General features: G+C 43.4%; 1 protein-coding gene across 19 annotated transcripts in view; it reads right to left on the bottom strand.

Moving 5' to 3' along the window:
* caska (calcium/calmodulin-dependent serine protein kinase a) overlaps positions 1 to 12,316 on the bottom strand; it is a 214,666-nt gene that overhangs the window by 145,478 nt on the left and 56,872 nt on the right. The window lies entirely within an intron of this gene.

The following is a 12,316-nucleotide window of genomic DNA, read 5'->3' as shown; positions in this document are numbered from 1 at the left end:
CGTTACGTTTTTGACATCTCCGACTGCACTTGAAGGCAGCTTCAAGCGAGTGCTTTGCTGTTGCAGGAAAACATTCAGTTATTACACAAACTCCCGGGTAGTTCAGTGCTTGTGTTTGGTGTTTTAAAAATGTCTTGTGGCAGCAATAGAGGCAGTGATGTTTCCGCGCGATCACAGAAGGCTTGTATCATGTGGACGCACCGACAGTGTTGTTGTCATTACTTAAAATTCCTCATGGGGGCGACAGAAACTACGCACTATAGCTTTAATGTTACAGATTTTGTATGACTTGACTTGATTCTCACCACAGTGACTTGAGACTTGCTTGCGACTTAAAGGTGACAATATATACAATATATCAATGTTATATCGATATCGTGATAGGAGACTAGATATTGTGTTAGATTTTGGATATTTTTTGGTTTTAAAGGCTGCATTACAATAAAGTGATGTACTTTTCTGAACTTACCACACTGTTCTAGCTGTTCTATTATTTACCTTTACCCACCTAGTCATTATATCTACATTACTGATGATTATTTATCTAAAATCTCTTTTGTGAAAGCACCAATAGTCAACACTACAATATCGTTGTGGTATCGATATCGAGGTATTTGGTCCGTGATATTTGATTTTCTCCGTATCGCCCAGCCCTTCTTGCACATGTGTGACTTGCTCCCACCTCTGTCAAATACTACTAACCTTCCCTCTCTTTCCCTCAGTACAACTCCTCCTCTTACTGCTGGGTTGCATCAAAGTTATGTTAAAGCGTTAACCCCAGAGGCCAAATCAACACGGAGCACACAGAGGCCGAGCGAGGGCTACGCTCGTTTCCTGCGCAGCGTATCGGCACATGCAGAGACTGCACTTTGGTTCTCGTTGCCGAGGTCGGAGGGGTTTGCAAATTGAATCATCCCTCCCGTGGAGTGAGTGTTTCATCACATTCAGTCGATGGGATAAACAGAGGTCTACCACTCAAGGGCTGCGGGTTAGAATTAACAAGCTGGCAGGTCAGAGTTACAGAGCAATACAGCAGGAACATACCACCGAAATACAGCTGCTGGCTACAACTGCACTCAACACGGGGGTTTGAACTGAACTGACCTGTGTGTGTGTCTGTGTGTGTGTGTGTGTGTGTGTGTGTGTGTGTGTGTGTGTGTTGGGAGGATGAGGTTTAGCAGCAGGGAGGAGGGAGCCAAGCTGCTGCAGATACAGATAAATTAAACAATAGATCTTGTGTAATAAAACACACACACACACACACACACACACACACAGGCACATTATCCCATCCATCTATTTTCTTTACCTGCCTATTCCTGGAAGCTATCCCAGCATGCACTGGGTGAAAGGCAGAGAACACACCCTGGACAGGTCAGCGGGCCTAAGCTGTTATTTGACAGATTCATACGTAGGAAAGAGCCCGTAAGCTCCCTGCGTAGTAGCGGTCACAAAGTTATTTGTGGAGTCTGTGTATTAGTATAAACAAAAATCTCTGACTCTGATATGTTCTGGTTTCTCCACTCCTCTGTGACTGTAAACTAAATATCTTCCAGCTGTCGATTAATGGATCCATCTTTGCAGCTCAGACAATGGTTGAATAATGATACAAAGCTCCAGACAGGAGGACAAAAAGACAAACCGTTCTGCTGTCTGTTACCTTGGTTACAATGTCGCTAACTGCAGCTGTGATGATCGTATGAGTCAAGATGACCCAGATCACGCAGATATTCAGAAATCACAGTCGCAGTTTCTCTGGGCGTCTGAAGTTGAGGGAATGGAAATGTTTCATCGCTTTCAGACGCCCGTGTCCTATGGGTGAACCGAGACGCTCGACGGAGCAGCTATTATCTAGCAGAGACGCAACCCTGCGAAAAACACACACGTGCTGTACACCATACACACACCGCAGACACAAACACTACCTGCAGCCTTCTGTGAGCTACCCGTCCCACAGCAAATCACACTCAGCACAACCTCTGTGGTTATATGAAAGCAACCATTTCACAGCTACACAAAACACCACCCCTGGCTGTGTGTGTGTGTGTGTGTGTGTGTGTGTGTGTGTGTGTGTGTGTGTGTGTGTGTGTGTGTGTGTGTGTGTGTGTGTGCACAAACACAGACTGGTTGAACAGATGGTGATCAGGCTAGAGCTGCTTAGCGTCACAAGGGTGAGGTAGGAAGGCACCGTGCCCAAGCACACAAACAAACACACACAAACAAACACACACACACACACACACACACACACACACACAGAAAGGCCACTGGGTCACCAGTTTAGTGAGCGTGAACATTCCTCGGTGTCCACAGTTCACCATCACATGATAGGCATTTATTTGACTGGCTGCTTCTGAGTGCAACTTACCAACACACACACTTGACACACACACACACACACACACACACACACACACACACACACACACACACACACACACACACACACACACACACACACACTTCCCAAATCCATCTGTTTGTCGTTCGGTCCATTCATTCATCTATTGGTTGATTCCGGATAAATAACAGGCTACATACAAATGCAGCCTTCGCTTCATTAAAATAAGTTATAGTTACATGTATTAAAGGAATAGTTGAGATGTTTTGAAGTGTGGTTGTCTGAGCTACTTCTCCAGAGTCAGTGTGTTAGCTACAGTAGATGGCGGTCGGCACACCCCCAGTTTGGAGAAGGAGGCAGGAGTACCGACACGGAAGATAAGCTAATGTCCTGCTGTGGAGTTGCTGTTCTACCGCTGCCTCCATCTGTTAGTTTGTGTTATTGTGCGACTTTGGTGAATCTGAACTGACCGAACTAACCCCAAAGTCACACAATAACACAAACTAACTAACCGATGGAGGCAGCAGTAGAGCAGCAACTCCTGTGTTCTGGGAGGTAAAATGTCTGTTTTTGTCAAAGGAGTCTGGTGGCTTTGAAGAGAGCAGAGATAACGGCTTCAGTTCCCCGTCGTAAAGGGCCGTCTGACAGCAAGGTGAAGCTCTGGAAATATTCTAAATATAGCGTCTATTTAAACTGATATAGATGTGTTCAGGTGTCTAAAGTGCTATTAGCTGCTGCCCCCCCCGTCCACAGCAGGACGTTGCTTATCTTCCGTGTTGGTACTGGGGGTGTGCCGACTGCCATCTGCTGTAGCTAACACACTGACTCTGGAGAAGTAGCTCAGACAACCACACTTCAAAGGGTCCAAACTATCCCCTTAAATACACTGACTTTTAACTAGGTGGTACTGGCTGACGTCGTACAGTGTGCAGATTTCAACTTACAAAGTGATTAGAGAAAAGCTGGAAGAAAGCTATGTTTGTCTTTCTTTCCAAAGCCTCTTGGACTGAGCTGAGATAAAAGATAAACTGAAAGCTAACACCAGTGTGCAAACAATGAATTTGTCAATTTCAGGGAAGTCAGCACTTGGAGCGAAAAAAAGAAAAAAGCCTATCTGAAAATCAAACTCAAACACAACTATGTTTCAAACTCAAACTTTTGTTGGAGCAGGTACATTGGGTCAAAGAGCTCTCATTAGTAATGCAGTCCAGTTCTCCGCTGCTGCGTTATCTCTCTCCGCGCTACAGTCCAGTCACTTCACCTCTGCCTCCGCCCCCCCCCAACCCCCGTCGCAGCGCAGTAAATGTCAGGCCTTGCTCGAGGCTGCACTCTGTACAACGATGTGAACATGAGGCCCTGAAGGAGCTGGAACAAACAGAGGGAGGACAGAGGAAAGGAGGCGAGATGGGCAGTGATGTGAAAAAACACTGAGCCTTGAATGAGTAGCCATCATCGTCTTTGTCCATATTGACCATCCCGTGTGTGTGTGTGTGTGTGTGTGTGTGTGTGTGTGTGTGTGTGTCCTTTGTGGGTTTTTTTTGGTGCGATTAATTTGCACGTCAATTTTTTTGAACAGTTGTTTTTGTCACCATGAATAAATGTGAATATCTTCTAGTTTCTTCTCTCCTCTGTGACAGTAAACTGAATATCTTTGAGTTGTGGACAAAACAAGACATTTGAGGACGTCATCTCGGGCTTTTGGGAAACGTTGATCCACATTTTTCACCGTTTTCTGACATTTTAGAGACCAAACAACTCATCCACTCATCCAGAAAATGATCAACAGATTCATATCGGCGATGAAAATAATCGTTAGCTGCAGCCCTACTTTCACACAGACCTTGGATATTATGCGGCGATAAAGTGACAATAAAGTCATCAACCAATAAATCAACAACACGGTGTCCCGCAGTCCAAACCCAGAGCCGTCCAAGAAGACGACCGTTACTCCTTTCAACGTTGACAAAGGCAATGCATAACAGATCCACTCATTCTGTTCTTGCCCTTCACAATAAAAGTCCTAGACTGCATAACAGTTTCCCTGCCGGTATGAATATTCCCAGGCGAGCATTTTGCATTTTCGTATTGTTTATTTGTAACGTTCCCAGTGTGTAAAGGCCTTTTATTCACAGTAGGGCTGCCCCCTCTGAGTCGATTAGTCAACTAATCGCTCGTTTTGGTCTTATAGAGAAGACACACCAGCCCGATAATCGGGCGTTGGGCCGTCTGGCGAGGTCCATGACTCGAGTCTGTTCCGTGTGTCCCGTGCCGTCGGCCGTCCGAGGAGCCGTCGGCCTTCATTTGGGCCGACCCAACATGTTAGTCGGGGACAGGGCAGTCAGGACTCACCCGGAAATGGCGAGCAGATGAGCCTCTCAAAATCTGACAAATCGTTTAAACTGACCTTTGTTGATCTGAAATGAAGACAGATTCAGCAACTGCACGGCCTATTTCTCTCTTAAAATGTTTTCAGAAACACGTTTCGGTGAACTATTTTAGTACAATATGAGATCGTATTCTGAACGAGCCGCCATGACAGTCTGGCTGTGAATTTCCGGAGAAAAAAGACCCACGTGACGCGTTCGTCCAATCAGCTGCCGGTTTTCATTTTCTGGGAAACAATGAGACTGTTAATGGAAACAATACAGAGCAGCGCCGCCTGCTGCTATGGAGACGTATTACGTTTCGCGCACGCGCAGAGCGTACGCTCAAGCCGGCGTCGCCTCAGTGTGTTCTGAGGCACTTTTTGGACCTCGGGGACCCGACTGATCAGTCTGACTGGCTTTACTGCCGACGGTCGGCCCATCTGGTTGGTGTGTCAGGGCCCTTAGTCGACTAAGATTTCTTCAGTCGATTAGTCGGGTTTTATGTTTTCTCATGTTGAATGACGTATTTCCAAGAAAACTTCTGAGACCATCTCTGGTAAACACAGGATTTAAAGTGGGGCTTTTGCATGATTCTTTGTGGAGACACTCAGTTTCACAGATATGTCGATTAAATCAACCAATCAGCCGACAAACCCGCACGAGTACGAATTTCTTTAAAATCGACAACATCCCTACTTTACAGCAAAGATAAAGGTTTTTAAGTGGCACAATCGATCTTCCGCACACATCAGGCTCGCAATACTCTGTCAGGAGAGTGAGGGAGAGCGTGACGGGAGGGCGAGAAACAGTTTTGAACCGCAGACGGCTCGAATGGCGGAACTGGGCGTCTTGGAAAAAAAAAAAAAAAAAATCAACTGTACATGGAGGAGCCATTCTGGCTTTGAATGGGGCTCAGCTGCACACAGCGTCAGCCATTAAAGCTCTGAATAGAAAGTCAGCTGCACACGGGCTGTTCTGATGATTCCTGCACTTCAGCCACCCTCACTAAAATAACAGGAAGAGAGAGAGAGAGAGAGAGAGAGAGGTAAGAGGTGGGGGGAGAGACAGAAAGAAGAGGAGAAACATGGACAGGAAGAGAAAGAAGTGGCAGTAGAGAAGCAGGGCGAGTCCCATTCGTGCAAACACGCCTCCTCCATTTTTCCTAACACAGATTTCACCGCAGTATTTCAGAGTTTATCCAAACTGTGAGCACGATCACATGCAGCCCAGTTCCTCCATTATCAGCTCAAGGCCGTACGTTTATTACAGCATTTCATTCACATGGTTAGAAATGAGACACCACTTGTCGGTGAATTATGGAGGCGGAGTTGACCAAGGTTACTGCAACTTTTATTCATTTTCTCATTATATCAAGACGTCGACGTTAAAACCTTTTCGTCTTGGGATTATGATTTATTATCTCATTATCGTCTAGTAATTGCACAAAATGGGTTCTCCAAGGTCACAACATGTTGCCTAGCTTATAATGTATTGCCTGTGCCGCGCTGTTTATCAAATGAAAGTGTTCAGATGATCGGGGTTGAGGTCTCAACTACAGACGTGATATAAACTGGACTTTAACCTTTTAACAGACTGGCGACTGGGTGTGCAAAAGCTTGATTTTAGTATGTTATTAATAGTGTTGTATGAATTAATGAAGACACTAAGTACAACTCTTTTGAACCATGCACCTGGCGCACGGACCCTTTTTTCAGCCATTAAACTAGCAAAAGTGGATTTGGACACGCCCTAAACGCACCTGCGACAGGCACTTCAGGCTGTGCGCTTAGCTAGTTAAAATAGGGCCCTTAGTCTCAAAGTTCACAGCAACAGGCACTCAATAACTTCCTGACCTATACCCTCTGCCCTTCAGCTAAGCTCACAGGTAGGATGTGTTGCGGTAACTTTAATCTGTTGGTACTATGACTGACCCTGGGAGAGGATGCGATAACAGGCTCTGGGAGCGTATAGAATTCGAGGGTAACCAATGGGAATTTACAACCGCATCAAAAAGATAGGGTGCCCTATATTGCACGCCATCTATCTGCATCTTTGTGTGTCTTTGTGTGTGTGTGTGTGTGTGTGTGTGTGTTGCCGTAGTAAAAGGTGATTTGCGGGCCGCACTCCTTCCCAACTTCACAGTGCATCAATCACCGTGCGTCTCATTCCGTAAATGTCACCCGCTTTACGACACACACAGGTCCATAGCATCACTCACACTCCGACTGACGGCCAAACCGGCGGTGAGAGCAGATGAAGCTTCACACACATGTGTGTCAGACTGGTCATCGGAAACAACAGAGGAGGAAGTTGCTGCACTAAGCTGCTTTACACCAGGCAGCTTTACGCAACTGTGTCAGCAGCAGCTCGTAAAGGAGAGGACAGTCACATTCTCTTGGCTGTTAGATCAGACTGATCATTTAGCCATTTAGTTTAGATTATTTTTGATGTTGCAATCAAGAGATCCGTTCTCTAAGTATGCGCATAAATAATACTAGGGCTGCAACTTACGATTATTCTCGTTTCGTCGATTAATCTGTCGATTATTTCCTCGACTAATCGATAAGTTGTTTGGTCAAAAGTGCTCTTAATGCTCTATGAGCAGCATTAAGGATATCATTTCCCTTTTTTTGGGATGATAACTTAGTCATTTCACCAATGTGACTAACAGCAAAACTAAAAATGGTAAAATATTCTCTTGTTTTATCGATTTCAAAAAAGCTTTTGACTCTATTTGGCACGAAGGACTCCTTTACAGACTTCTAAACTGTGGCATAGGAGGAAAAATGTACTGTATGATCCGGTAAAATCTATGTATTTGGAAATGAGTTGTGCTGTTAAAACTGGAGACAAACAAACTGAATTCTTCACCCAGAGGAGAGGTGTTCGGCAGGGTTGCAATTCAAGTCCAACTTCATTTAATGTGTATGTTAATGAGCTTGCTGTTGACTTAGATCAATGTACTGCTCCTGGCCTCTCCCTCCTAGGTAGAGGACTGAAGTCTCTGTTTTATGCTGATGACCTCATCCTACTGTCTCCTACTGAACAAGTACTACAGCAACAGCTAGACAGAGTAGAAAAGTACTGGGACTGGGCAGTAAATATGAAGAAAACTAATGTCACAATCTTCCAAAAACGACCAAGATGTCAGGAGAACAAACACCAATTTACCATAAAAACCCATTGAACATAGCATGAGTTATACCTACCTCGGTATAATCATATCAGCATCAGGGAGTTTCAACATTGCAGAGAATGCACTAAAAGAATAAGCTTGAAGAGCCTTACATGCAATTAAAAGAACATTTTATAACTTCCAAATTCCAATTAAAATCTGGCTTAGAATATTTGATAGCGTCATCTAGCCCATTGTGCTGTACGGTAGTGAAGTATGGGGTCCACTCAGTCGCTGGGACAAACATCCAACAGAATCTTTACATGCAGAATTCTGCAGATACATTTTACACAGAAACACACCAACAAATCTAGACGCACCCTGGCGGCAGCAAATGTAATTTGCAGCCAGGGTCATCTAGCAACTCTCCGTTGGCTTGCGAGCTGGAAAAACCAAACTCTAGTCAGGCCAATCACATTGTGTATAGAGTCGGTGGGCGGGCTTAACATAATGACGGCAGAGTTGCGACAGTTCCGCGTGAATTCCCCGCTACTTGAAAACAAAGAAGATGGCTGCTGCTGCTGGAGAACAGCGGTCTTTGGAATCGGCTTTGGCCGTGACTCTGGAAGACTTGGAGTTCTGCTTTTCTTTGAGAAAAGAACAAAGAACGGCTCTGAAGTCATTCTTAAAAAAGGAAGATGTGTTCGGAGTTTTGCCGACCGGATACGGCAAAAGTTTAACCTATCAACTAGCGTTGCTGTGGTTGGTTGTAGCGCTATCCTATTGCGTGCAGAGAGAATTTGAAAGACAACCGTTTATCCCGCCCCTCAGATTGAGCCCAGCCAATGGTGAGTTCCCAGACCCAACATCTTGATGTGGGTCTGGCTTGTCAGGCTAACCAACAAATGCATGCAGAGCAGAATTAGGCAGATTCCCACTGACAGCTAACACTGCTGCCCAAACACCAATCAGATTAAAGCAAATTATAGCACAATGCAGAGAAACCTATCTGGAACATTGGAAAGAAGAAACTAAAAGCCAAAGTAGATTAGAAGGTTACCTAACCCTAAAAAGAGATTATGAATTAGCAGAATATCTCTCTATTGTCAGAGATAGAAAGCAGAGACAGGCTCAGTGACCACAAACAGCAAGACACAAAACGTCATGGCAACCAAAAGAAGACAGAACGTGTGGTCACTGTTCAACAGGTGAGGTTGAGACAGAGATGCACTTTCTCCTACAATGTGAAGCATTCAATGACACAAGGAACATTTATTTTAACAAATGTAACTCTGTTATCCCTGATTTCAAAGAGATGAATGTAAATTGAAAATTAAACTTTCTCCTGGGAGAAGGAGAAAGGGCTTATCTCGCTGCACAATATATACAAACATGCCATAACCTGAGGGACAGTGAAGGGCCCACACACACACACACACACACACACATCCCAGTTTTAAATATCTGTACATATTGATCTAATGTTAAATTCTACTGTCTTTACATTTTTATTAGAATATACTTTTAGAATATACAGACAGAGAGAGAGAGAGACAGACAGACAAAGAGAGAGACAGACAAAGAGAGAGAGAGACAGAGAGAGAGACAGACAGACACAGAGAGAGACACACACACACACACACACACACACACACACACACACACACACACACACACACCAGGGTCTCCATGTGTTAGGAGAGCAGCTACCAACACCACAACAACTGCAGTCTCCTAGAGAAGTGTTTGTATCTTTGTGTGTGTGTGTGTGTGTGTGTGTGTGTGTGTGTGTGTGTGTGTGTGTGTGTGTGTGTGTGTGGTGCTGTATGTCGCCAACAATCACTTTAAGTGGATCCAGCAGTGCCGCCAATTCAATTAAATGTCTGATATTTCCCAGCATCACCTGCCCGCCCAGGGGCTTCGCTGTACAGACGCAAGCAGAGCAGAAAATGGGAAACCAGGAAAAAGGAACAATTGAGAGAGTGATGGGGAGAATAAAACGGTAGTTAGAGGAAAGTATGGTCGGAGCGAATGTGACTGAGGGAAAAAGAAAGACGGATAATTAAATGTTACATCAGCAACACCAGAAAGGGAAAGAAAAAAATTTAAAGAAATTGCACCTACATAGAGCTGCAAAGTAGGGCGGCTCGATTATGAAAAAATCATAATCACAATTATTTTTGGTCAACATTAAAGTGCCCATATTATGAAAAAATCACTTTTTCTGGGATTTGGGGTGTTCTTTTGTGTCTCTGGTGCTTCCACACACATACAAACTTTGAAAAAAATCCATCCATGCTGTTTAGAGTGAGATACGGTTTCTGAATGTGTCCTGCCTTCAGTCTCTGGGTGAGCTGTTCAAAATCGGCACGGCTTGTGACATCACAAGCCGAAACGAGCTGGCTAACCGCAACCATTAGCTCGTAGCGTTAGCGTTAGCATGCTAACGCTAATGCTAACGCTAGCATGCTAACGCTAGCATGCTACCTCGTTCTCAATAGCAAAGCACTGCTACAACACACACAAGTTCACCATAATCTACAAAAGAACTACTTCCATGTGCGCCCTCATTTAGAAGTCTCCCAGCTAATCCTGCCTTGTAACTGACCAAAGTTGTAGAAACAGCCTTTCTTTTACTGTCTATGGAGCTAGCTAGCTGACATGATCTACATCTGAGCTGCTGCGCATGTGCGAGTGCAATCAAAGATAGTACAGAAGAAGAAGAAGAAAAGAGGTCTCACTCTGTAGCTAAAACAGAGACCAGCTGAAAAGAGGATCTGCAGCAGTGAGAGAGAGCACTGCAGTACAACACAAATATGGTGTTTTTTGAAAATTAAACCATGTAAACCTATTCTGGTACAACCTTAAAATACAATTATGAACCTGAAAATGAGCATAATATGGCTGCTTTAAAATCAGGATTATTTAACACAATTACTCGTTGACTTTTGGAAAGATGTCACAAGACAAACGAAGATTTTACTTGCAAATCGTACTGTGCAAAAAAAAATACTTCTCGATTACATTGTTTTTGGGATTGTTAGAAGCCGAAATCGCGATCAAAATTTGATTAATGCACACCCCTACTGCAAATAAATAATAAATAATAAATTAATCGGCAACTATTTTGATAATCGAAATCGGTTCGAGTCATTTTTTACGGAAATTTGTTTTTCAAAATTCTCTGATTCCAGCTAAATGTGAATATTTTCCAGTTTCTTCACTCCAGTTAAAATCACAGAATGTCATTACAGACAAAACAGGTTACTGAGAAGTTCACTAGGTTTTGTATGTAGTAGATTAGTATCGGTGGGCCTCTATATCTATAAGTATCTATCTATCTATAAGTATCTATCTATCTATATATATATATATATCTATATATATATATATATATATCTATATATATATATATATATATATATATATATATATATATATATATATATATATATATAGATATATATAGATATATATATATAGATATATAGATAGATATAGTCTAGATATATATGGTATCTAGATATATATATATATAGAGACCAAACAACTAATCTATTAATAGAGAAAATAATCAACAGATTAATCGACAATAAAAAAAATTGTTAGTTGGAGCCCTACACCTACACCTATTTCTAGCCTCTACTTCCCTATCGTCTTCTCACCCCCAAATCATTGGTCTACCATACCTCCTCCTGTCTCTGTATCCGTGCAGTCATCTCTCCCTCCTCTCTCTGGCAGAGTGGTTATGTAAGGAGGCAGAGCTAGGCAGCTTATTTACGCTCCCATGGGGATTAGGCAGAAGCGTGGTCATGCCAGCACCTGCAATGCTCACTAACAAATACACACACACACACACACACACACACACACACACACACACACACAAACACACATACAGGGCACTGCAGCAGAGCTGACAGGCTTTCCCTAAAACCCGCTCACGGAGAAGCTAGTCGGGGCGTAAGATGTACTTTGATGTACGCATGCAGTGGTAGCAGTAGTAGGCCACTGGGCTTAGACAGATAAAAGCAAGAGGCCAAGACATATACACACACACACTCGAGAGTATTAAAGACTGCTTAAATATACATATTTAAAAAACCCAAATTAATGTTATGTTTCATGCTATTAATGGTGCACGGCAGCAAAGTTCAGTGTTTCCTCTGTTGATTTTGTAGTGGCGGCCCGCCATGGCAAAATTTCTGAACTGTTCAGAGGTTATTGGGCCACACTGAAACAGGAAAGACTGAAGTTAGAACTATTCCAATTTAACATCTGTTTTTCCGATTTAAGTTTTTAATGCTTCGGAACGAGGCACCGAGCGTGTATTCTGCGTAGAGCGTTGCATGTTTGGAGTTTGTTTCTGGTCACAAAGAGTTGAAGAATGTTCAACTTTTGGGTAAAAAAGCTGCGCTCGTCACTGTCATTTTTTTTTTTTTTTTACCAGTTCCGTACAATCGCAGTGGAGGGGCAGGACGAATACCACAAAGA

This window comes from Sander lucioperca, chromosome 8 (genome assembly GCF_008315115.2).
Source record: "Sander lucioperca isolate FBNREF2018 chromosome 8, SLUC_FBN_1.2, whole genome shotgun sequence".
In the NCBI taxonomy this organism is placed as follows: Eukaryota; Metazoa; Chordata; class Actinopteri; order Perciformes; family Percidae; genus Sander; species Sander lucioperca.
This window is presented reverse-complemented; position numbering and strand designations above follow the sequence as displayed.